At 41.7% G+C, this 25,421-nt stretch overlaps 1 pseudogene; it reads right to left on the minus strand.

Moving 5' to 3' along the window:
- Positions 1–6: 6 nt before the first annotated feature.
- On the minus strand, positions 7–23,628 carry LOC147633573 (F-box/LRR-repeat protein At1g67190-like; annotated as a pseudogene).
- Positions 23,629–25,421: the final 1,793 nt, after the last annotated feature.

Below are 25,421 nucleotides of genomic sequence, written 5' to 3' on the forward strand. Positions count from 1 at the left end.
CGAATTTCACACACATCGATGCGTGAGATTTATCATCAAGGAAGTGAACCTACCAATCAGCTAGTAAACTTCATGACATTTGGCCTCAGAGACAGAACCATAAATTCCTAACCGTTTTAAGTTTGGGAACTATTCCAAGAAGCCAGAAATCCACTGAGCAAATAGCTCATGGATCTTGGATGTTCCAAGCTCTAGTACAACCACCTTCTCCAAATGGGCAGAGCCATGGAAGGCATGCTGATAATGCCCATCCCCTAGCTCATAATTTAGAGCAAGCTAACTCAGGCACGGAAATGGTAAGGCAAGCATTTCTAAGTCAATGGCCTCCTCCTCATCAGCATCGAACGGTAGACCCCACAACCGCAACTTCCTTAGGTTACCTTCCCTCAAAATCATTTGATAGAATTTCAGCCACATAATCGTAAAATCACTCACAATCACCTTCTCAAGTAAATCGACTGATTGCCCAATTTCTAATTGTATATTGCACCTCGATCCATAGATACCGCAAACTGCCCTTGCTCACGAGCTCAAATTGCTCGAATGTGGAGTCCCTTAGGATCAGACTTTTCAGTTTATCTGCTTCTAGCACAATATTGTCAACACTGAGCCCCTTGATGTTGAGAGTCTTCAAAGAAGCACTATTCAGCTCGATCGTTTCGGTGCATCGAGAATGTGATGTCAATGTTGATCAAAGACATAAACTCCAGCTTGGGACAAAAAGAAAGTAGTAGATTGAGGTCTAATGCCGGGTAGCCCGGCCTGATTGTTGAGAGAGACAAGTGATGGGAACTTGTGGATGGTCTGGGCATCAACAAAGTGCTCGGCAATAGGTGAGGAAACATAAGTGGGGGTGGTCAGAGCAAGTGAAGCCTCAGATGGGCTTGAGAGGACTCAACAGCAATCAAAATAGTGTCCGCCTCGGGAAGCTGAGCATGGGTGTTCCTCCGCCTAGGAGAGAGGTGGCTTAGCCGGAATTCTTACATCCCCCCTCAGGTATAATCGCGTCGCCCTCTGCCAATGGTGGGGCGTTTCGGTAGAGGTTATGGGGAGGGAGCCACTGACGTAAGGCATGGAGAGGGGCAGGCGGCTGCGGGGGCGAGGGGTGCATGGAAGCTTCCGCGATCAAGGTGCGGTAAATCGGTCCTTATGTTAGTAGGGTTTGGCCGTAGCTGAGAGTACAGGAGAGGGTAAGAATAGTAGGCAGTGTGGTGGAGCACAATCTGCTGGCAGGACTATCAGTATGTTCACCTTGAAGGTCTCTTGGGTTTATGAAGGTGAGAGACCTCAGGCTAAGGTTTAGGTATCAATAAGGGCGAAGGTATCAATAAGGGCGACAGTTGCCCTTACTGATACCTATGGCTCTTCAATAAGGGCGACGGTCACCCTTATTGAGAGCCTTTAGTATGGTTGTCCACCCCCCCCTCTCTTAACTAAATTGTACCGCCCCCCTCTCTCAACTCAAATGCGACAAGCCCCCCCCTCTCGCCCTCTCTCTCTCTCATGGACCTCCGCCTCCCTTCCCCTCCCTCTCTCTTTCACGGACTGTCCCTTCCCTCTCTCTCTCCTCTCTCTCTCTCTCTCTCTCTCTCTCTCTCTCTCTGAGCAGTGATCTCGAGTCGTGTTCTGGGTCTGAGGTACCGCTCGGGACTAGGAAAATCCAGTACAAAACTGAAAACAGAGAGTACTTCTTGAATGCTATACACGAAGACCTATAGCTCGTCTCGAAAAGGACGACGAGTCGGTCGTTTTGAGTACTAGAACTTCGAAAACGGACACCGATGAAGGAGATATGACCAAAAACATACAAACTGCAGTGGAAAATGGTTGCTGTGTAAGTTGTGCCATTGCTTCTTGGTGGGCCAATTCTTTCCTTTGCATTTCAACTTGACTTGCACTTATGGTGTCGTTAAGTGTTCTTATTTTTTCTACATGTGCCTTGTTCAATTGTTCTCTCTCTTGCTGTAAGTGAGTGGCTTTGTCCTCCCGCTGCTTTCAGATTGGAGGATAGCTATTGAATATGTCATTGTAGCTCCTCTTCTTTGGCCCTGGAATTGTGCTGGAGCTCTTGTACTTGGTGGGCATGAAGTGCTGTGAGCTCATGGGTGTGGGTGGCCTCCTTTTGAAGTTGCTCTTTAGCTTGTTCTAACTTTGCCTTGAGGTCTGTATTTTCTTTGATCCTTTGTACAATGGTTTGGCTAATGACCACATTATTGCTCTCCAATGCTTTATATATGTTCTCTTGCTTGGTCGTGGCCTTCAAGCTTTTCATTATGACATCCCTATGTGTGCCTTCAGCTGCTGCCAAGTGGCCCTTTAAGGTTTGCACTTGTGTGTTTGACTCGTTAACCTGCTTCCAAAGGGCAGCGTTATGATCATGGAGCATGTGTGTTGTAAGGAGGTGGCAATGCCAGACTTTTTGCTCCTACTCCCATAGTGCACTTGTGCTTGCGCCTTCTTCGAGTCCAGTCTGTGGTTGGTTCAACAGCTCATCCAAACCTTCCATTGTTTCTTGCATGAATTGTTGATAGTCAACTTTTTGTAGGGAGGCCAGCTGGGGTATTCTTTCCTCATCTTCCAAACGCCTTCTTTTGCTTGGGCTTGATGGTTCTTCACTTCTTGGTCTTTTTCTTGTATCATTATGGGCTGCTAGTTCATGCTTTTGAGTCGTTGTTGTCTCAATGCCTTGTGTTTCCTCAGCTTGTACTGGAATTGATGCTGCTTGTTCGGGCTCTATCTCTGTCGGTGTGTCTGCCAAAGCTGAATCTTAAGTGGGGATAGTTAGTTGTGTGTCAGGCTCGTCGGGGGAGTAACTTGCTGCATGGGCTCTTGTGTGACCTGTGGCCTCTTGCATTGTCAATGCTTCTTGGTATGTTCTGATTTCCTGTGCCACCTCAGCCTCTAGTCTTTGTGATTCTGCAGCTATGCCTGGGATAATGCCCCTCATTTTCTTTTCTTTCTTCTTCTTTCTCCCTTTCTTTATCTCCTTCATAATGTCTTGGGTCTCCACTAGGACAACTTGCCCCTCTTGCATTTCCTCAGCTATTAGAGTTGGTTGCTCTGGCAACAGTGCCAGTTTTGCAGTTGCTCTACTGGTTCGGGCTCTAGGAGAGGGCTTTTTGCCACATGATGGACTTGGGTTAGTAGGTACAGGTTGCAAATTTTGGACTCGTGAGCCTTAAGATAGTTCTCCATCTCTCTATGAATATAATAGGCCCAGTCCTCCTCCTTCTCTTCATGTACCTTAGCGATTCTGTTCAAAGGCACCCTATTGTATCTATCCACCGGCTTGACCTGCATTATCAGTGACATGGCCCTACAAGCTTTCTCTGTAGCCTCATCTTGGATATTCTCATACCCTGCCCCATTGGAGTTATAAGAACTCCTTCCTTAGCATTGTGTCCAGAGGAATTTTATCGAATATGTGGGCGTGGACTTTGACTGCTGGTGGGAGCTGCAGAGCATCACGTATGAGTTCTTCCGTGATTAGGAGCTGCTCTGTAGTGCCGTCAGCCTTCGTGATAGTGCCCCGTTTGGTGCCTTTGTCATAGATCTTTATATATTCGGTGCAGAGCTCCGTGTCGATGCTCCTTAGAAGTATTTGCACCATTCTCCCCAAGCCCACCTTCTCCAACTTCGCCTTGACTTCTACCTCTTCCAGAACTTGGAGGCACTCTGGGTGTAGTAATGCAGTGCGACCTTTCCATGGGCTATAAGGGCTTATTTGCTGATGATGGCCCCATGGAAGGCTTGGGCATATCGGCCCAAAAAAGTAAATTTGGGTACCCGCACTCGTTTCTTCTTTTGACTTGCTGGGGAGCTTGTAGCACTGGCGTGAGTTGTGAGATCCCTCCCCTCTCTGCACAAACTCTGGAGTGATGGCAGCAGAAGTAGAAACCTCACACACAGGGCAGAGCTTCCCACTCGGGGCCTTGCCCATGAATGTCCGGACAAGAGACTAATCCCTTGGTTCTTCTAAAACCGAACCCAGAAAAAACCCCCCTCGCCCCAAAAGCATAGGTGATTCCTCCAGGAAAATCTTCTAACGTAGTCAAGAGCCTTAACTATCCTTTGTATTCCGACCGAACCCGCGGGTCACATGGCTGGATCAAAGGAGGAACTTGCACTTGGTTCATAGAGACCAACACCTTTTTCCCCATCAAAAGAGGCACAGCTGTTGATTCTTTTCCATAGAACAAGAATTATTCCCTGACTTACTTCAACTATCGTAACTTGAACAGAATTGAATTTTATTATAGGAATCCATCGATCTGGCCTAACCCCATCCAATCCCATGGGTTAGCCAACCACCCAACCACTGTATTGATAGGATCCATTATAAAAATTTGGTTATGTTTTGTCCCGGGTACCAGGGAAAAGAGTTCCCAGGCCCCCTAGCCGGCACTCATGCAAAATTTAAATAGACACACCACTTACGCACCCGATATGAAATTATCTTTTCTTAGATTCATCTATTTCCAAAAAAGCATTGCAATAAAACCACGTTGTTTCCATCATAATCCTCAATATTCCATTTCCAGGGTCCAATTCCAACTTTTCCACTTTCCAACCATAAAATCCAAATTTTAGTCATTCCGTCCTCGGCGTACCTATGGCATCATCAGCCCCAAAACACTCACCACCTAGTCAGTCCCTCTAGGCTCACCTAATGCAAACTTAAAACTAGTCACACCACTTACCCACCCAATATGAAATTACCTTTTCACAGATTCTAAAACAATCTTTAAATGAAATTATAGTATCACTGATCATAATCCTCCAAAATATCCGGTTGAATCCTAATTTCTAATTTTTCCTTCATCGGTGTACCTATGGCATCATTGGCAACCAGAACGCTCACCACCTATCCACTCAGGGACCTTTTCGATAGTTCCTAGCTCATAGTACCCGGCAATATATTCACTTATAAAAATCAAAATGGAATCTCTGTTGAAGATCAGCAAGATCAACCAACAGATCTATATAAAAGAGCCATGGACTCATCCGTTGAGGACCAGCAAGGTCAATCAACCAGATCCATGCCCGAATTCAGAAAACAACTCTTACTCCTTGATCCAAATATCTTCCCCGACACACGTGTGGGTATCTTCGGTGACCCAGAGCCCGCCGAGCACCGTATGGTCAGCACCCTCTAGGATCCTTCGCAGGTCACCTAGCACTTAGCTCATAGTACCTAGGAGTATAATCTCATAAAATCCATATGGACTCTTCGTTTGAAGATCAACTAGATCAACCAACAAGATCCATTTATCAAAAAGAGCCATGAACTCATCCGTTTGAAGACCAGCAATCCATGCCCGTGTTCAGAAAACAACTCCAACTCATTTTCTTCCTCGACGCACGCATGGGTATCCTAGGGCCGAGCACTGTATGGTCAGCACCCTCTAGGCTCCTTCACTCATAGGCCACTTCCTTGGGCCCCTCATCCACCGTACACCGGAAGCTCACCATTTTAACCAAACTGAGGCTGGTCAAGACCTTGGTCGATCTTGCTATGCGAGACATCCTTCTTTGACTCTCCATCAGATGTTGCAACATTTTCCACTTAGGTCCCCTCGACCTCATTCCATAAGATAGTCAAAATGCTTTCCCAGCATTCTTGACGTAAAACAATCTTTAAAAAACAGGTTTCATATGCAAATACAGTTTCCAAACAAAATTCCTATCTTTTCATATCATTCCATCATTTCACATTATTCCTGATCATTTCTCATTACTTCACATCATTCCTCATCATTTCTCATCATCCCTTATCTTTCGACATTATTCCACATCATTCCACATCGATTCACATCACCCCACATCATTCCACATCAATTCACATCATCCCACATCATTTTCACATTCATTCACATCATCCCACATCATTTCTACATTCATTCACATCATCCCACATCATTCGACATTCATTCACATCATCCCACAACATCATTTCCACATTCATTCACATCATCCTACATCATTTCCACATTCATTCCACATCAATCCGCATCAATCCACACAAGATCCACGTCAATCCACATCACTCCACACATCAATCACATCAATCCACATCAATCTTATCAATCCACATAACTCCACACATCAATCTCATCAATCCACACATCCCACACATCACTTCTCATCACTCCACATCATTCCACACATCCCACACATCACTTCTCATCACTCCACATCATTCCACACATCATCCCACACATCACTTCTCATCACTCCACATCATTCCACACCTCCCACACATCAATCCACATCGACCACATCAATCCACATCAACCATATCAATCCACATCAATCCACGTCAACCATATCAATCCACATCAATCCACACCAACCACATCAATCCACATCAACCATATCAATCCAATTTCCACAAACAAGATGGTCTCTTTTCGCTTTAAGCGAATCATGTTTGATTATTAACTTTCCTTGATCTAGTTATCGAAATTTTTGTTCCACAATCAACTAGGTTAAAAGTACAGTTACTCTACTTTTTATATTGACAAAACTTTCTAAGTCTCGGCCAATTACTTGGCTCAGTTAAAGGTAACTTTTTCTCGACTCAATTCAATTAATTCTAAATTTTCGTTCACTTTTGGATCCTCGATCCTTTCAAGAATTCCAAATTCCTTTCCTAGGGAATATAAGAATAAGTCAATCACAATTATTTACGTTCATCCAACTACGCATGTTTCTAGTCTTTTTCTAGGAAATCCTTTTCTCGTTCAGAATGTACACAAGATTCTATTTTTCGAGAATCTAGACGTATACTTCATAATTCCAAAAGTTAAATATGTTTGTGATTCCTCTTCCTAATTAAAATTTATCAATGTTTTCTGGATGCATTCCTATGAATAATTTCCCATTCTTTTCTCAAATTTTTCAAAATAAAATATGCTCAATGTTCCTCTTTTTGAATAAAAGATTTATGCATACGACCTCATGGGCCTGATGATAAAAATTTTACCATAGCTTCCTCGCATTTTCTATGAATTGATAATGCTCAAAATTTTACTTTTAATATAAAAATTATTTATGCATAAATTCATTTTCTAATGATAAAAATTTTGCCATAGCTTCCCCACATTTTCTATGAATTGAGAATGCTTAAAATTCCACTTTAAATATAAAAATTTATTTATGCATAAATTTAAATTTATTTTCTAAAAATTTTACCATAGCTTCCCTGCATTTTCTATGAAATGAGATTACTCAAAATTCTACTTTTAATATAAAGATTAGTTTATGCATAAACCTAAGCTTAAACATAAAAATTAATTCATCATAAATCAAGAAAGCATGGTTTTAAGAGGAAACCCATAAAATAAAATGCTTCCCAAGCATGAGGGAGGCTAGGAAGAAGATTAATATCAAAAAGAGAGTAAACATCATTGTTTTAGTTGGTTTGCTTGATTCTTTACCTTGCAAGAATTGTGTAGCCCTAAAGGAAAAGGCTTGGCCACCAAGGGAAAAGGGTAATCTTCAAGAGAAGAAGAGGTTTAGTGAAGCACCAAAGCTTCAAAATGGAGAGCCAATGAAGAGGGAAGAGGAAAATACACTAAGTTAAAAATTACACTAGCATGTAAATACACTAAGATGAAAATACAAAGGAATAGGGCTCTATTTATAAGTGAGGGAGCCCACCAACCAAGCCCCTAGAGGCTTCCAACTTCAGTTTGATCCAATTTGGACAAGTTTTAGACTAGTTTTGTCCACTTTTGGATCTAGTTCACAAGAGGAGAGATGAGAGATGAAATATCTAGCCACTTTATGATTTTTTTTAAAATGCCTCTTTGATGTGATTTCTAGGTGCCTCCTTGATGAAGGGTTTTCCCTCTCCTGAGGTGTCACAAAACCTCCAAAAAGTCTCCTAAAAATGCCTCTTTGATGTGATTTCTAGGTGCCTCCTTGATGAAGGGTTTTCCCTCTCCTGAGGTGTCACAAAACCTCCAAAAAGTCTCCTAAAATATCTGAAAACTCATAATTAAAGAACCGAAAGATCTCTGCCCCCTCTGCGCAACGAAATCGGGGGTGCTAGCAGCGGAAGTAGCACATCTTGCACAGGGCAGAGCCTCTCACTCAGGGCCTCACCCACGGATATCCGAACAAGAGACTAATCCCTCGGTTCTTCCAAAACCGAACCCGGAAAAACTTCCCTCGCCCCTAGAAAGCACGGACGATTCCTCCATGATATTTTTATTCTAACGTAGTCAAGAGCCTTAACTAACCAAACTGGTCCGACTGAACTCGTAAGTCACATGGTCAGATCAAGGAAGAGACTTGCACTTGGATCATAGAGATCAACGCTTTTTTCCTCATCGAGAGACACAGCCGTTGATTCTTTTCCATAGAACAAGACTATCCGGGATTTACTTCATCTATCGTACCATAACAGAATTTAGTCTAATTCAGTCCAACCTAACCCCATCCAGTCCCATGGGTTAGCCAACCACACCCAACCACTGTAGTGATAGGATCCATTTAGGAATTTGGTTATGTTTTGCCTCGGGTACCAGGGAAAAGAGTTCCCAGGCCCCCTAGCCAGGGCTTCAAGCAAACTTCAAGATAGTCACACCACTTACACACCTAATATGAAATTGCATGTTTCACAAATTCAGCTGTCTTTAAAACAATCTTTTAATAGTGAAACCATAATATCACTGATCATAATCCTCCAAAATATCCAAGTTGAATTCTAATTTCCAATCATTCTTTCATTGGTGTACCTATGGCATCATTGTTGGCAACCAGAACGCTCACCACCTGTCCACTCAGGGGCCTTTTCAATAGTTCCTAGCTCATAGTACCCGAAAATATATTCACTTAAAAAAATCCAGATGGACTCTCCGTTGAAGATCAGCAAGATCAACCAACAGATCCATATAAAAGAGCCATGGACTCATCCGTTGAGGACCAACAACAAGGACAATCAACAAGATCCATGCCCGAGTTCAGAAAACAACTCTAACTCCTTGTTCCATTTTGTTCCTCGACGTACGCGTGGGTATCTTCGACGACCCCCCAGAGCCCGAGCACCATATGGCAGCACCCTCTAGGCTCCTTCGCAGGTCACCTACTAGCGCTTCACTCATAGGCTGCTTCCTTGGTCCCTCATCCACCGTACCGGAAGCTCACCATTTAAATCAAACCGAGGCTAGTCAAGACCTCGGTCGAGACCTTGCTACGCGAGACGTCCTCCGTTGACTCTCCGTCGGCTATTGCAACTTTATCAATTAGGTCTCCACCACGACCTCATTCACAAGATGGTCAAAATACTTTCCCAGCATTCTTGACATAAAACAGTCATTTAAAAACAAGTTTCATAAATACAGTTTCTAATGAACTCTCATCTTTCCACATTGTTCCACATCATTTCTCGTTATTCCACATTCTTCTACATCAATTCACATTGTTTATTCCACATCCAATCATATGTATTCCCATCGTCCTTCATCCATTCTCATCCATTCTCATCCAATCACATCATATTTCATCTCATCACATCTCATCCATTCACATCTACCCATATCCACATCATATCTATTCACATCACATCTCATCCATTCACATCTACCTAGATCCACATCACATCACATTCATCCACCTTACATCTCATCCATCCATTCACATTACATCACATTCATTTATATTCATTCAGATCCACATCCATCCACATCACATCTCATCCGTTCACGTCTCATCACATTATACTCACATCCATTTACATCTCATCATATAAAATTCACATCGCATCACATCCATTTAGATATCATCACATCACATTCACGTCCATTCACATCACATCTCATCCATTCACATCCATCACACCCATTCACATTCATCACACCCATTCACATCCATCACATTCATTGCATCCACATCACATCACATACATCCCATCCACATTACACCACATCCACATCTCATTTTCATCCATTCACATCACATCACATCCTTTCACATATGATCACATCTCAATCTTATCTCATCACATTCACATCCACATCCATTTACATCACATCACATCCCATCCACATCTCATCACATCCACATCCACATCCATTTACATCACATCACATCACATCCACATCTCATCATATCCACATCCACATCCATTTACATCACATCACATCCCATCCACATCTCATCACATCCACATTCACATCCATTTACATCACATCACATCCCATCCACATCTCATCACATCCTATCACATCACATTCACATCTTATTCACATCTATTCACATTGTATTCACATCTATTCATATTCAGTAACATTTTCTACTTTCGATACCGATGAGACTTTTCTAAATTTCTGCCAATTGCTTAGCCTAGTTAAAGAGGTACTTTTTCTTGACGGATATTTTCATATTCTATCTCAATTTCTCAAGTGAAATATATTCAATATTCTTCTTTTGGGTATAAGATTCATGGAATTTACAAAAATCAATTCTACCCATATTTCCCAATAATGCTCAAAATTTTACGTTTGATAAATACTCATAATTTGAATTATACTAAAAATTTCTCTTTTACCATTTAATTTCTTGGATCACAAATATCATGGGAGTTCCTCTTTTTGCATAAAATAAATTTATCAAAAATTCATCATTTACCATTTAATTACTTGAATCTCAAATATCCTTTTTGTATAAAATAAATTTATCAAAAATTCCTCTTTTACCATTTAATTACTTGAATCTCAAATATCATAAGAATTCCTCTTTTTGCATAAAATAAATTTATCAAAAATTCCTCTTTTACCATTTAATTACTTGAATCTCAAATATCATGGAAATTCCTCTTATTGCTCTTTTTATATAAAAATAAATTTAGCAAAATTTACTCTTTTCTCATAATCAATTAGTTATGCAGCATAATTACAAAATTATTTCTCATGAATATGATGAAAATTATTCTTTTTGCATAGGATGTCCAATCCTAGAATATGGTAGGAAGTCCTCTTTTAGCATTATGCATAAAAATAAGATATGTATTATTTTCTAAAAATTTTACCATAGCTTCTCTGCTATTACTGATAATTTTTAAATTTTCTAAAAAAGAATAAGACATTGCAATACAATTATGATAGAGGATCTATTCTTAAACTTAAATCCAAATTATGATATTAAATCATAAATTTAGCCATAATCATAAACTTAATTATGATTATTCTACTAGATTAATCTATTTCTATTATTCCTCTTTTTCCAAAATGATAGGATATCTCTTTCACATTTAGAATCACTTATAGTAGCTTTTTAACTACTTATAATAATCTAAAAGAATATATCATTATTTTGTTAATATAAGAGCATAAAAATACCATTTTCTTATCCTCTAGCTTAACGAGCTTAGAGTTTGGTTTTGAAATAAGAATTTATCAATGAGAAGCATTCTTTTGCTAAAGAATTAGCCATAGGAATGACTATTATTTTTGGAGAGAGAGATATACATAAAAAGCATTCTAAATAAGCATAAAGATTAACTTTTTTGTGATTAATCATTAAAATTCTTAGGGAAAGCTTGATTTGCATTAAAAACAACTAATTAGAAACTTCTCAAGCTTGAGAGGGGTTGAGAAGTGAAATCATTTGAGAATATTAACAAAAACCATAAAATTCCTTCTTACCTCAAGGTTTGGCTTGCTTCTTTATCTAGAAGTGAAGCCCCCAACCAATCAATTGGTTTAGTAAGTTGAGAAGAAAGCTCCAAGAGTTGTTGAAGAGAGAGAGAGAAACTCCAATCTCTCCAAAAGTAGAGGATTTTTAAGGGATAATAGAAAATATGATTATTTTAATGTAATACTGGCATGGTATAGCTCACAGATTTCTTTGAAAAAGACTAAGGATTTATTTATAGGTGAGGGAGCCTACTAACCAAGTCCAACTGGGTTCTAGAATTTTCTAGGTTCAGTTTGACTCAATTTGGACAAGATTTGGACCAGTTTGCCTCCCTTTTTTATTTGGTTTGATCCAGGAGAGAGGAGAGATAAAAATATCACAAATTTTTTTGAATTAAAAACCCTTCCACATGTGTGAAATAGGTGCCTACCTCAAGAGTCCCCCTCTCCTTACCAAGGTGTCAAAAATGCATCATTATTCCAAAATATCTCATTTTTTTAGTAATATCTCATAGTTTTTAACTAATAAACCTTGTACTCAATCAACTCCATCTTATGTGAGCATTTACTCATTTTTGGGTATTTTCTTTTATTCTTTTGGATTTATCTCATCCCCACACTTGGATTAATCCAATTGGCCCATTGGAACCTTAATTGGACCATAATCCAAAAATGTAGACCCTTAGGCTAAGGTCCTTTATACACATTTTCAATTAATTCCAAATGCACATTGGAAAGTTCATTTTGAATTTCTATTTCAGGGGAATCCATTTTAGACACTAGGAGGATTTTTATATCCAAAGATATCTTAATTTTGGATTATCTCTCTCTAGATATTTTCTCTCTCTAGGCCAAAACAGGGTAAAACAAGATCTTTCTTCAATTTTAGAGAGGGGAATAGTTACAATAATAAAAGGGGAGGTTCTCACACCTTTACACCTCAAAAGCTGGAGGGAGGAATCTTACAAGAACCTTCACCTCGTGTGAGCCTTTCTTTATTATTTTCTTGTGGATAATTTTAAATTTTTTCATTTTTCTTTTATTTTTATTTTCCAACCTTAATGAATAAGGATACCACATTTTTAAATTCAAAATAACTTAATAAGGCTTAGAACTTTGAACTAGGGGACTCCTCGGTTCACCCACCGTCCAAATCTAATGCAACTTAGGAATTTTTGATTAAAATTTTGTTTTGAGGAATCACTTCCTATTGGCTGGAAGAAAATACTTATCCAAAAATATTTCAAAAATGTATTACCTCTCTTTCTCTCTCTAGACCAAAACAGGGTCAAACAAGCTCTTTTTCCATTTCTGAAGGGGGGAATGATTACAAGAGATTGAAGGGAAGGCTCTTACACCTTTATATCATCAAAAGCTGGAGGGAGGAAGCTTACATGAGTGGCAGCTGGGGTCTCTACAGCTTCTGATTTCGAGGCCGACATCTGTAAATGAAAAGTACATCAATCTCCCGATTGGTGGGGTAGGTACCATTTGAGATGAGATTCCATGAAAAGTGGTAATGTGAAAGGTGGTTTCGTGAAAATTGGTTATGTGAACTGAGGTTCCGTGAAAAGAGGTTTTGTGAGATCAGGTTCTATGAAACTATAGTTACGTGAAGTGAGATTCCATGAACTCAGGTTCTGTGAGACTACAGTTACGTGAAGTCAGGTTCCGTGAACTTAGGTTTTGTGAAACTGTAGTTACGTGATGAACTATAGTTTCGTGAGATCAAGTTTCGTGAACTGAAGTGCCGTGAAATGTAGTTACGTGAGATCAAGTTCCGTGAATTCAGGTTTCGTGAAACTATAGTTACGTGAAATGAGGTTCCGTGAACTCAAGTTCCATGAAACTATAGTTATGTGAAGTGAGGTTCCATGAACTCACCTTCCGTGAAACTATAGTTACTTGAACTGTGGTTTCGTGAGATCAGATTTCGTGAACTAAAGTCTCATGAAATGTGGTTACGTCGTGAGATCAGATTTCATGAGACTATAGTTTCGTGAACTCAAGTTCCGTGAACTGAAGTCCCGTGGTGGGACTACAAGTATGGTAGTCCCGTGAAACTTCAGTGAAGCGTGAAGGTAAGCGTGAAGCGTGAAGGTGCAGATTTTTGTTATTGTATCGGTTTTTCATTTTTTTGTTATTAAAGACTGTGATGCATGCAAGTGATGATACCGCAAGGAAATGGTCAGAATAACCATCGAATCGGGTATTATTTCTATACAACAATTGTTATCAAAATCGAGAAGATATTGATCATAAACATGAAAATCAAAATAAAAAAGGAAAAAGAATATGAAAAGGAAATGAACCAAGCTCCTACCTTAATAGATAACAGTCGATTATAGCTGGAATATCCGAGGACAATGCACAATGATCGGAAGCGGGAGCTCAAGCGAGTAGCAATGGACACAAGATGTAAAATGACGAGAAAGGAAAGAATTTTGACTAGGGTAGCTGTCTCAATGAAGAAAGCCACGTGGCATCTTTCAATTGGCCCGTGAGAAATGACTATTTCACGGCGTGAACCTTTTTGAACCAGTTCATGGCGTGAACTTTTTTGGATTATGAATGCGCAAGATTAATACCTTCTTTGTTTTTTCATGCTCAGTCATTCAAACATGCACATAATGAGTGAATGATACTACCCAGTTTACCTTGTACCCATTGTGCAACAATTGGATACCTTCATTTTTTATTGCCATGAAAACCAAGGTGACACCTTGGCACTTTTGTGGGTAGGTAGTTCTTGATGCAGTTGTTTTAGCTCCATGTGGGAGTTTTTGATTCTTTCTTCCACCCAACTGAACAATGTTATTACTGGGTCCTGTGGTTGGGGGTGGGCTTTTATCCATGTCCCTTTGCTGAACTTCTTTTTTTCTACCTTTAGGGTCCCTTTTTAGTTCTGTGACTGAAGTGGTTATACTGACATTGCTTTGGCAATTCCCAACCCATTTTGCTGAGTTGTCTTTTTCCTCCACACCAAGGTTGGCACAGTTCTCGCATTGGTTTGGGAGTTGATGTATGCTTTTACTACTCTTTCCTTTGTTACCGAGACTGCTTGTGGTGGTGGCCACTAAGTGGGATTTGGGTACCCATATTGCCGTATTACCTTGGTAGTATCCTTGTGCTCGTATTAAGTCTTTTCGGATCCATTGCTTATGGAAACCTTGTGGGCTATTGGTATGCCTAGAGTCCTGCCAATCTATTTGTGTAAGCCAGTTCTGACTTTTGATTTCTTTATGGAGTTTGCTTGTTGTCCCCATATTATTCTTCTAGCTGTGTTGACCTTTTTAAGATCGACATATACCCTAAGTTTTCCATTCTTTTTTGGCACTATTACGATTGGTGACAACCAATCCGTATGTTCTATCTCATAGATGAAATCCGCAACAATGAGCTTGTCTATTTTCTCCTTTTACAATTGCCGTATACTTAGGATCCATCTGGTATGGTTTCTGCTTGGTTGGCCTTGACCCTTCCATGATTGGACTCATATGCTGCACTACCTCAGGTGGTACCCCCTTCATCTCCTTGTAATTCCATGCAAAAAAGTCCTTAAATTCCTTAAGGAGGGCAACGAGCTCATCTTCTTCAGCCAAATTCAAGTCCTTAGCAATGTATACGGGTCTGGCTTCCTCCCCTAGTCCCACAATATCAACTTTCTTGAGTTTCGTCGGGCCATCATATGATGTGGATAGCCCATTCTCCTTAACCCTTATTGTCGTCAGTCAGACCACTTTCCATTCGTCAACAGTGTAGGTTTTGAAGTGGTCGGGTACTGAGAGCAAGTCTGGTTTGTCCTCATTTTCACTTTTTGTTTTAGTCATGATATTTCTAGCCTCACATTCCACTTTTGCCAAAGCTTCATTTTGTTTTCGACGCCTAGCTTTTGTAAGCTTAGGTGTTTCTGGCTCTTGAAGGGTGACTCTCTCCTTGTGTCTTCCTTCTAGTGATATCTTACTCACCCCAATCCTTAGAAAACTCATCGTGTACCTTAGGTATCTCAGCCACTGGGCATCTGTGGGTTTTCTTCATAATAGGGCATTTCGCATCGGGCAATATATCGTTTCTATTTTTGCCATCTTCTGAGGCGTTGAGCATTGGTACGGCCTTGTGTTATGGTCCCTTCTATGCTACAGGTCTCCTCTTCTGATGCTTCATCAATGGTTTTCCAATTAACCATATAAACAGAGGTCGTAGGGACAGTTCCAGATTCCACATACTAGGTCCCCCTGGGTTACATCACATCTATGGTAGCTAGCACATGCATCCAGTTTTCACTGAAGTCCAGAGGAGGAGGAAGTGACACATACATTTCCGTTTCCTCTTCTTCCTTGGAATTTTCCACCGTGGGCTGGCATATTTGTATAGATGTGGTCCGTTCCATTGTGACCGAATCATTACCGAACAATTTTCCTTCCATGGGATGTGCTTTCCATGTTCTCAGATCTATCTTTAAAATTTGTGAATCCCTACGCACATACACGTGATCTAATGCCCAATCATGCACCAATTTGGATTCCCTCATGAAGGGTCTCCCCAATATTATAACATATGAGTCCAGTTGGTGCAGGAAGTCCATTACCACAAATGTATGTCGTATAGCAAAATGTAAAGAGTTTAAGTTTTACATTCTCCAGAAGTTCAATGGGCCCTGAAGATGTTCTGTTAGATTAACCTTTTTTAGATCGGATTTTTTCCAGTTCTCCCAACAACGTTTTGTGATGATTCTAACCCCCGCCCCACCATCCAGTATAGCCAGTGCTTGGTACCTGCTATGATGAATCAGAATTTAGCATTTATGTCATTGCTTTCGTAATAACATCCCAGTTGATTATCTGGTATCTTAACGACTTGGGTTTCCCTTGTGTGTCTTAAGGTTCTTCCTGCTTGCCAAAGGTGGTAGAAGCTCCTCTATAGTATCGGCTGGCTTTAGTCCGCCGCCTTCTACCCATTCTTTTATGTCCGTCCATAGGGTTGGTGAATTGCATAACAGTTGCTCTAATGGCATTTGTACAGGCGTGGACAGTATAGCTACAAGACTTCCTATGTCTCTAGGTTCTTTGGAGATTGAGGGTTCCCCCCAGGTGTGTGTCTCGCATTCATCCATAGGGAAGGAATGGATGGACTCACCTAGTGCATTTTCCTCAAACATTATGGACATTGTGTTTGCTTGAGATCCCTCTTCTGTTTCTTCTAGAATTGGAGTAGGTATGTCCAATTCCCTTTCCCTTGTTGGCTCGTTTTGTGGATACATTGTATCCCTGACCCCCGGTTAGCCCTTAGCTTGGGGGTTTCATGAAGCCGTTGGCATTCTTCTAATAAGGCCATGGCGTCTTCGAGCTTTCTTATTTCCTCATCCTTGGCATTGGGGTACTTACCGACTTCTTAGGAGTTTTTGGTTGCTCCATTTGCTCCTCTGGGTCCGGCCCTTTGTGGTTGATCCTTTGATCCCCCTCTTCTCTCGATTGGGTGGATCCGGTGTCGAGCGTATCTTCTTTGGATCCATCTTGGATTGTGACCCTTGGGTCACCCTTACCCGCTTTTTTCACACTTCTCCTGCCGGCTAGTTCTGGAAATAGTCGCATCGGCTCGGTTACTTCCCTTGTCTCCTAATTGAGCTTGGGCTCATGTCAGGACACTAAGTGGCGTGATATTTCCAGGCTACACACTAATGGTTCGGATGGTGGCCTGATTAGCAGTGGAAGTTGAACCACTTGCGCAGTATGGACAATCCTTGATCAAATGATCAATACCACATTTCATACAAGTGAGTATTCGCATGTCATTGGGTGTAACAGTCACTTGTTGGGGTTGGTGTGTATGAACCATATTCTTGTTTAGGCACTCAGTGATTCAATGCAGCCCTCTACAACCAAAACATTATAGCAGTCCTCTCCTCATGTTCGAGTTCATGTCCTTGCCCTTCCATTGTACCGTGGTTTGAAACACGGGTACTAGCGTGTTATTCTGTAGGACGTAGAATTTAGGCATGACCTCTACAGTTTCTTCATAGTACTCTCTGCTAAGTTCTACTTCACGTACCACATCAACATATTCTGATGGCTCTTCAATCAATACTTGGTTGATTTTAGCCTATGTTGGTTGTGGTGGTAGAACCGGTGGTGGTAGAGGTGAAGCGTCTTGTACCTGGAACATCCCCCTAGGTAAATAAGAAGAGTTAGGTTGTCCTGCAGCAACAATGATCTGTCTAGGTGGAGCTCGTAAAGCCAATGAGGTTCTAGGTGCTGGTAGTTGTGGAACATTTTGGAATCTTGGATATCTACACATTGAAGTGTCATGATTCCCTAATTTTACAGAGTGCGCACAATAGAGTAATGGCCTTGCTCTTAATTGTGGACATTCGGTGGTAGTGTGACTCAATCTACACATAGAGCACCACACCAATTCCCTGCGGGGGTAAAGATGGTTATGCCCATGCTGCCCAGATGTTTCTCTTCCCTCCTTTACCTTCAATTTCTCTAGTATTGTGTTACTGAGCTCGTCCACAGTCATGTTTTCGACTTACTTGCTCCGAGTTCCAATTTCTTGGTGACTCGAGACACGAGAAGTCGTAGATGCTGAAGATATTCTGACATCTTCTGGTTGCAGCAATTCTAGCATATTATCTTCATATTCAATTGCTAGTTTGCAACATGCATCAAGAGTGGCTGATCGGGCTAGTACCAATAAATAATCATGCATCTTGTGGTCTCTAGCCCCTCTCTAGAAGCAAGGTAATAACTGATCATTAGTTAACCTCTCTCGTAGTTTGCACCTTGAATTTAAGTGCTTAAGCCGAGACACATAGTCTCTCACCGACTCCATTTCCTTTTGTTTGATATTATGCAGTTATGCCACAGGGCTCCATCTATCACCACTTCTAGCAAAGCTGGGCACAAACACATTCTTGAGTCGTGTGAAGTTAACCTTATCCTCGGGTTTAAGGGTTTGAAACCACTGATGTGCTTTCCCTTCCAGGGTCAGTGAGAAAACATGAATCATTGTCACATCACTGATAGGCCCACAAGTTTCGCATGTGGATTCAAAAATCTCTACATGTTGGATAGGATCTCCATCTCCCCAAAGAATTTTTGGATGAGTTTGGAAATGATATGTGGCTTCATTTGGGAGGGTCGGGATTCTAGAGTAGTGCCTAGTTCTCTAACCATTCCTCGAGCCATCTCTGCCACCATATTTAATAGATCTGTCCTTGTGGCTGCATTAAGGTCAATGGTTGGATCCATCCTTGGTCTTTGAGGAATTGTTCCCCCCCTTCCTAGACCTCGTCCTCTTCCTGTCTTGGCTCTTCTAGGTATCTTTAGTCCATGGGATGGTTCTACCACTATACCTTGGAGTGGCTCATCATTAGTTTCCTATGTACGCCTTTGCAGACTTAAAAGTTCCATGTCCTATAGGAACATAGGATGATTGATCATCTGCTCAATATCTTTTTTGGTGTACAGACAGTCCTCCACTTCACTCGCCACTCTTGCTAGATTATTCTCTTCTTCTAGGATTACAAACCCTTTCTCAGCTCTGGGCTCCTCATTTATGGGTTCTAAGTTTGAAATTTCTCCCTCACTTCACCATGACTAATTCCGACTCCTTACCCCATGATTGGAGTAGGTGAGTATTGAGCTCTTGTTTCCTTAAGCTCAACTCTCGTAGAGCTGTCGTTCCACCTTGCTCCTTCTCAGATCTAACTCTACTTCCTTTGAGGTGGGTTTGAGGTGGGAAAGAATACTTGACCCGGTCCTGGCCGCACTTTCCATGTCCCGTCTCATTCAGGGGGTGCCGGTGTTTGACATCCTTAAATTTGACGTTTGGATGCACACTTTTTGTCTTGGACCAAGTCCAACACTGGTTGATAGACCCATGCCCACAGATTGCGTTTCTTTGTCATGACTAGTTTGGAGACCAAAAAATCCTCAGGCGATATCAATGATACCACTGGATCTAGTTGGGAAGGGTGGTTTCTCCTCTTCCCCAAACCCATAGTACATCAGCCCTTCTTCCATGGACTCTTCACTAGTAGTTTCAACAATGGTCAGGTTTAAGACATTCAGGTGAGTGCTTACTGAGTGACCTAAACCCACACTTTTTTTATAAGAAGATCCTGGGTGATTCGATGCACTATCATCAGGTGTAAGATCGTCTCCGATGAGCTTTCCAAATCTTAAGTGCATGTGTGTATGATTTGATAAGCTACTTTGATGACCCAATTTAGTTTTGATCAGATTCTGTCGATTTGTTTCTGAGGCCGTGAGATTGAAAAGAACAGTTTACGGTGTGAAGTGTCAGAAAACAATTCACGTCGTGAATGTTTGTCAGAAAACAATTCACGTCGTGAATGTTTTTCTGCACTTTCACGTGTTTTTCTGCACTTTCACGTGTTCAAAAATTTTTACTCTTGGCATCAAAATTACGTGTCCTTGTTGTAGGCACCACTCCTTTCCCGACCTTCGTAGCCTTAACCTAACTATACCAAACTCATGTGTTGGATTGGACTAAACTATGAGTTTGCAGGAAAAAGTTTACGTCATGAACAAAAAAGGGTTCATGCCATGAAGGTCTTCTAAAATGACTCACGTCATGAACGAATTGGTTCACGCCGTGAAGAGTTCTGAAAAAGTTCACGGCGTGAACGAATTTATGCATTTTCACGATTCTTAATCTTGTTAGACCTCGTGGCGTCAGAGGTGTCAAGATAAGGCTACCTATTTTTGGCAAGGCAATCTCGTGATTTGCAACATTAATCGTGGTGCTGATGTCAGGAGCGGTTCGTCGCGTGAAGTTGTAGAAAACCATTCACGGCATGAACATTTTTTTGCAGTTTCACATGGAAACTTCTCGCGTCAACTATTATGCTTTTGGGTGCAAAATACTTATCCAACCGTTCCCAAAATGATTGTGGCACATCTAAGGAGTGGAATACAAATTCAAGGCACAGTCAATGGCTCCTTACTTTTTTTATTTTTGTGAATTTTTTGAAAAGAAGAAAAATAAAACACCAACCTGATCATCACGTTTATGCTTCCAATGATGCAAATATCAAAATTAACTAGAAAAAATAGTGAATCTCTATTCTAAGACCACTCCACCACACACATACACGACAACCACAACCAATTTCACACGATTTCTTACTTCTACACAAATTTTATCCATTCATTTTCTACTTAATGCACTACCCAAATGCAAGGGCAATCATGAATCTTGTGCAATGGGAGATGAAACTCCAAGAGGAAGAAAGAAACAAAGGTGTTTCCCCGGCGCAGCAGCGCCAAAAATGTTATGGGCTACCACACCTCTAAGAGGAAACTCAATGTATTCACCTAAAGGATGAGCAATAGATCACAACCGGCGTCGTAGGGCACTTACCAATGCTTCGAAATTGAGGCCCTTGAGGCCTCCAAGCTCACTTGTTAAGCTTGACCTCCAACTATCTCACCGTAGAGTCACTCGCACCGTCGCATAAAAGGCAATCACTCTCTCTCACTCCCCCACACAAGCATGAATCATACAAGCATAGAAGAGGCACAATGCTAGAATTCTCTCTCTCTCTCAATCTATCTCAAGACACAAAGAAGAGCTCTCTATAGCACAAAAGGGGATTGTGTCTTTTCTTATGAGAAAATGCCTTATATACATTTGGCCCTTATTCACACTTGGGTGCCCAAAAACTTACTTAACTAGGCCTTGGGTGGCCAATATCTTATAATGTATAACTTTTATAGTGCCATTTCATGACACTTATTAATGTCCTCAATTGGAGGAGCATGCTTGTTAATCCAAAATGGGATTAACACAAGGGTGAGGGTAGAAATAGATCCATGGTGGATAGAGAAGAGGGTATGTGAATGTGCTCCGGGCGTCTATCCACATTGGGGTGCATCTATGGAGGGGCCCCACTAGATGAGGACTCTTCAAAGATCATTTCGCCCTCCCGGCCAAGCATGTGTGGCATGGCAACCACATGTGAATGAGAAATTGAGGCCAGGGTGCCGCCGAATGGAATGGAGGCATTGGGGGCATGCAACCATGACTGAAAGGTGTCCATGGTGTGCGGGGAAGCTTAAAGAAGCTTCAATGGTGCATGCACAGGCCCAAAATAGGAGTTGTAGCTTACTTTTGCCTTGCGCGTGAACACACCCTTAAGGTTAAAAGTGATCTTTTGAGGTGTTTTATGCATGTAAAAATGACCTAAGTGAGTCGGGGAGGTAGACCAAAAGCACCTCAAAAGATTTGGAAATTTTAAAATTTTTGATTTTTTTAAATTTGATTTTTTTTTTGGAAAGGAATGGCCACAACACTTGGGAAGGAACGGCCACGCCACTTGGGAAGGAACGACCGGGAAGGAACATCCATGGCATTTGGGAAGGGGTATATGTTTTTTGGCGAGAGCATTTTTGAGTGAGCGCTTTTTGGTGTTTAGGCAAGTGGTTTCTCTCTCTACACTTCCTTCCCTCTATTGTCTCACACATTGCGACTCATGGTGGTGACAGTAGAGGACAGGAGTGGACGGATACAAGAGCACTATACACATTGCAACTCATTTACAACTATCAATGCATATCAAGTTACAACTACCATTGCAACTCATTTACAAAGTCACCATGTTATGATCTTAAACTTCCATTTTATGTTCCCTAGCAAACTTACAAGGCCACAACATTACACTACGACATGACACGATCATTTGTATTTCTTTACAAAGACACCATATGAAAGCATTTTGGGCCTCAACTATCATTTTCGCCTTATCCATCCACCCTAACTTGCGAGTGGTGAAGGTGGCAGCTTCAACTGTTAGAGGATCCTCCTTGCCTCTTCAATGATGTCGAAAGCTCTCCATATCCCAATGGCTGAAGCTGCTTTTACCTCTAGCATGTTCTTGTTTACAAGGTCTATCGCTTAGCATGTTTTGAGCTTCTTGTAGAGCTCATTTACTTCAGACGTTGTTGTCCATGCCTCCAAAACGGCATCCGATCTGGGTTCCTTTTCTTTGAGTTGCATGAAATATTGAAGAGCTTTACTTAAGATGGTTGCAAACGTAGTAGTATTAGAGGGATTACTAGATGAAGCCATAACCATAGAGTTCACCAAGGACTCTGTTGTAATATGAAGATATAAGAGGAGAGTGGTGTGGGATGTGTCTAGAAGAAGAGTGTTGGAACATGGCAATCTCTACTATTTTTATAATTTTAAAAGGAATAAAAATTTACTTTTTTGAGCACTAGAATTATTATTTGAAGCATAAGAAACATATACATTAAGAACAATTGTTATTATTTTAATGTCCCAATCATACACTCTTTCTCTTTCACTCTCTCTCTCTCTCTCTCTCTCTCTCTCTCTCTCTCTCTCTCTCTCTCTCTCTCTCTCTCGTGTTGTTGAGATCTCACTCCAATTGCATCATCTCTCTCAAAAATCTATGCCATGGAAGAAGAAAAAAACAAAGCCATTGTCATAATATGAGTGAACAACAATAATGTCTAAAATCAATATATTTTAGGCATTACAAGCTACTGAAATACATCAGTGCAGACACCTCACTCCCTGGTGGAAGAAGGAAGGTGGTATGGAATAGGGACCTCTACCAAATGGTGCAAATGTGGGTAGAAAAAGTGGCCCTGCAAGCTCAGGCCGTGGTGCCCATAAGGGAATTGCAAATGAACCTACGGGGGATGTATGTGGCATGACATGTCCATATTGGGGATCCAGTGGAACACGAGGTGGCCATGTCAAAGCACTAGACTGGGTTGGGCTCATGGGTACTAGGAGGATTGGAGGATATGGTTCCCCCATGTCCATCTATTGCTCTCACGTGTAGAACAATCTCACTGACCTCACCCCTGAAAAACTGGTTACCCAAATCATCATACACAACGGCAAGTGGCCACAGACATGAACTAAGGCACACCTCATCGCTCTCCATGTTGATGCAATGTCGTTGCAGTGTCCTGCATGCTCTAGCCATGGACCCAGTACTAGCAAAGTAATCTAGGACTACATCTTGCGATCCATGAACGTCCCGAGTAACCACTTGCCATAGTAGAATCCCTCAATTACCATATGTACAAATGGACGACAATGTCTAAGACATTGATTATATAACGATTTCACTACTCGAATTGTGCACATGATTACCTTACGAAAGGCTCACTACTCTCAACTGTATATCAGACGGGATCCCCATCTACATCCAACTGGTATGGGGAGGTTTCCCTCTGAGACAATGAATGCCGCCATTGTCAATTGGTATTTGGTCTCCTTGATGCTTCTGATGATCAACCCCTCGATAGAATCCTCATTCGTGTACGAATTGTTGGGTTTGCAAGGAGACGACAAAGCGGCACTCTAGGAAGACGGTTTTGGTTGTCGACCAAGTGGTCCTCCACCCAATTCGTAGAGATGTGTCGATAAACCACTTGGCCGAAACTCTCTTTCACAGACTCCTCTTCTTCTACAATCATGGCACTATTGGTGGCCACACGCCGGCATTGAAGAACCAATTTCCATAGTCAACTGCAATTGTGAGGTGTTTGTCACCTCGCTTGATGTGGCCACTTGTGATATGCCCACATCTTGCGAGAGATTGATCTTATCTTGCAATCCAACAAACCCGTTTGATTGCAAACAAGTGCGTGGAGGCATTTTGTCTTGAATATGCATCCATATTACCATGAATAGTTCTTAAATTAGTCTTTTGTCATCAAGATGTGATGCAATTATTTTAAATTAGTATTTAATTATCATTAATTATTTATTCCAATTACATGTGATGCACTCTCTTTAAAATTTTAGAAATTGTTATGCTATCCATATGAATCAAAACAAGTTTACCTGGAGAAGTTGGATGATTGAGAACTCTTCCTTTGGTGTTGAGGGCAAGTGAGGACTGCTATCACTTGAGGGCATTCCAACCATTGAGACCGCTTCCAACCGTTGATGCGCGCTTGTTGAGAGAGAGAGAATGACTCTCTGTGGGGGAGAGAGAGAGCGCGGCTATTGAGGGGTTGAGAGAGAGAGAGAGAGAGAGAGAGAGAGAGAGAGAGAGAGGGGGGCTATTGAGGGGTTGAGCGAGTGAGAAAGAAAGAGAGGGCGGCACGTGAGGGTGGCTTTTGAGTGAGAGAGAGAGAGAGAGGGTGGGGCTTTTGAGCGAGAGAGAGAGAGAGAGAGAGAGAGAGAGAGAGAGAGGGCGGGGCTGTTGTTGAGGACTCTTTTTGAGCGAGAGAGTCGGCAGGCTTGTTGAGGCCTCTTTTGTGAGCCCTCAACATTGGATGTGCAACGGCTTAATAGCCCTTGCACAACCAACCACATGGCCACGTGGTTGGCCATGTAGCACGAGGCCTGTGGCCATTGCTGCGTGGCACACAGAGAAGGCCTCAGGCCATGCGGTTGGCCTACATGGCCAACCGCGTAGCCTGAGGCCTTCTCTGTGTGCCATGCAGAAATGGCCACAGGCCTCTTCACCTTTGCCACGCATGCAACAAAGGCCACGCGACCACCGCGTGTGATGCTCGCGCGCGGGCATTACATGTGGCATGGCCACGTGGACTATGTAGTCCACATGGCATGGCCATGGGCATTACACGTGGACTATGTAGTCCACGTGGACTAAACGTTTAGTCCACGTGGCATGGCCATGTGTAATGCCCGAGCACGGGCACTACACGTGGCGATGCCACATGGTGGACTAAACATGCCACAGAATCTTTCACCCATGTGACATGGCCACGTGGTTTGCCATGTAGACTACACAGTCTACAT

Source organism: Cibotium barometz, chromosome 12 (genome assembly GCF_041138505.1).
Source record: "Cibotium barometz isolate CiBa-2024 chromosome 12, ASM4113850v1, whole genome shotgun sequence".
NCBI lineage: Eukaryota > Viridiplantae > Streptophyta > Polypodiopsida > Cyatheales > Cibotiaceae > Cibotium > Cibotium barometz.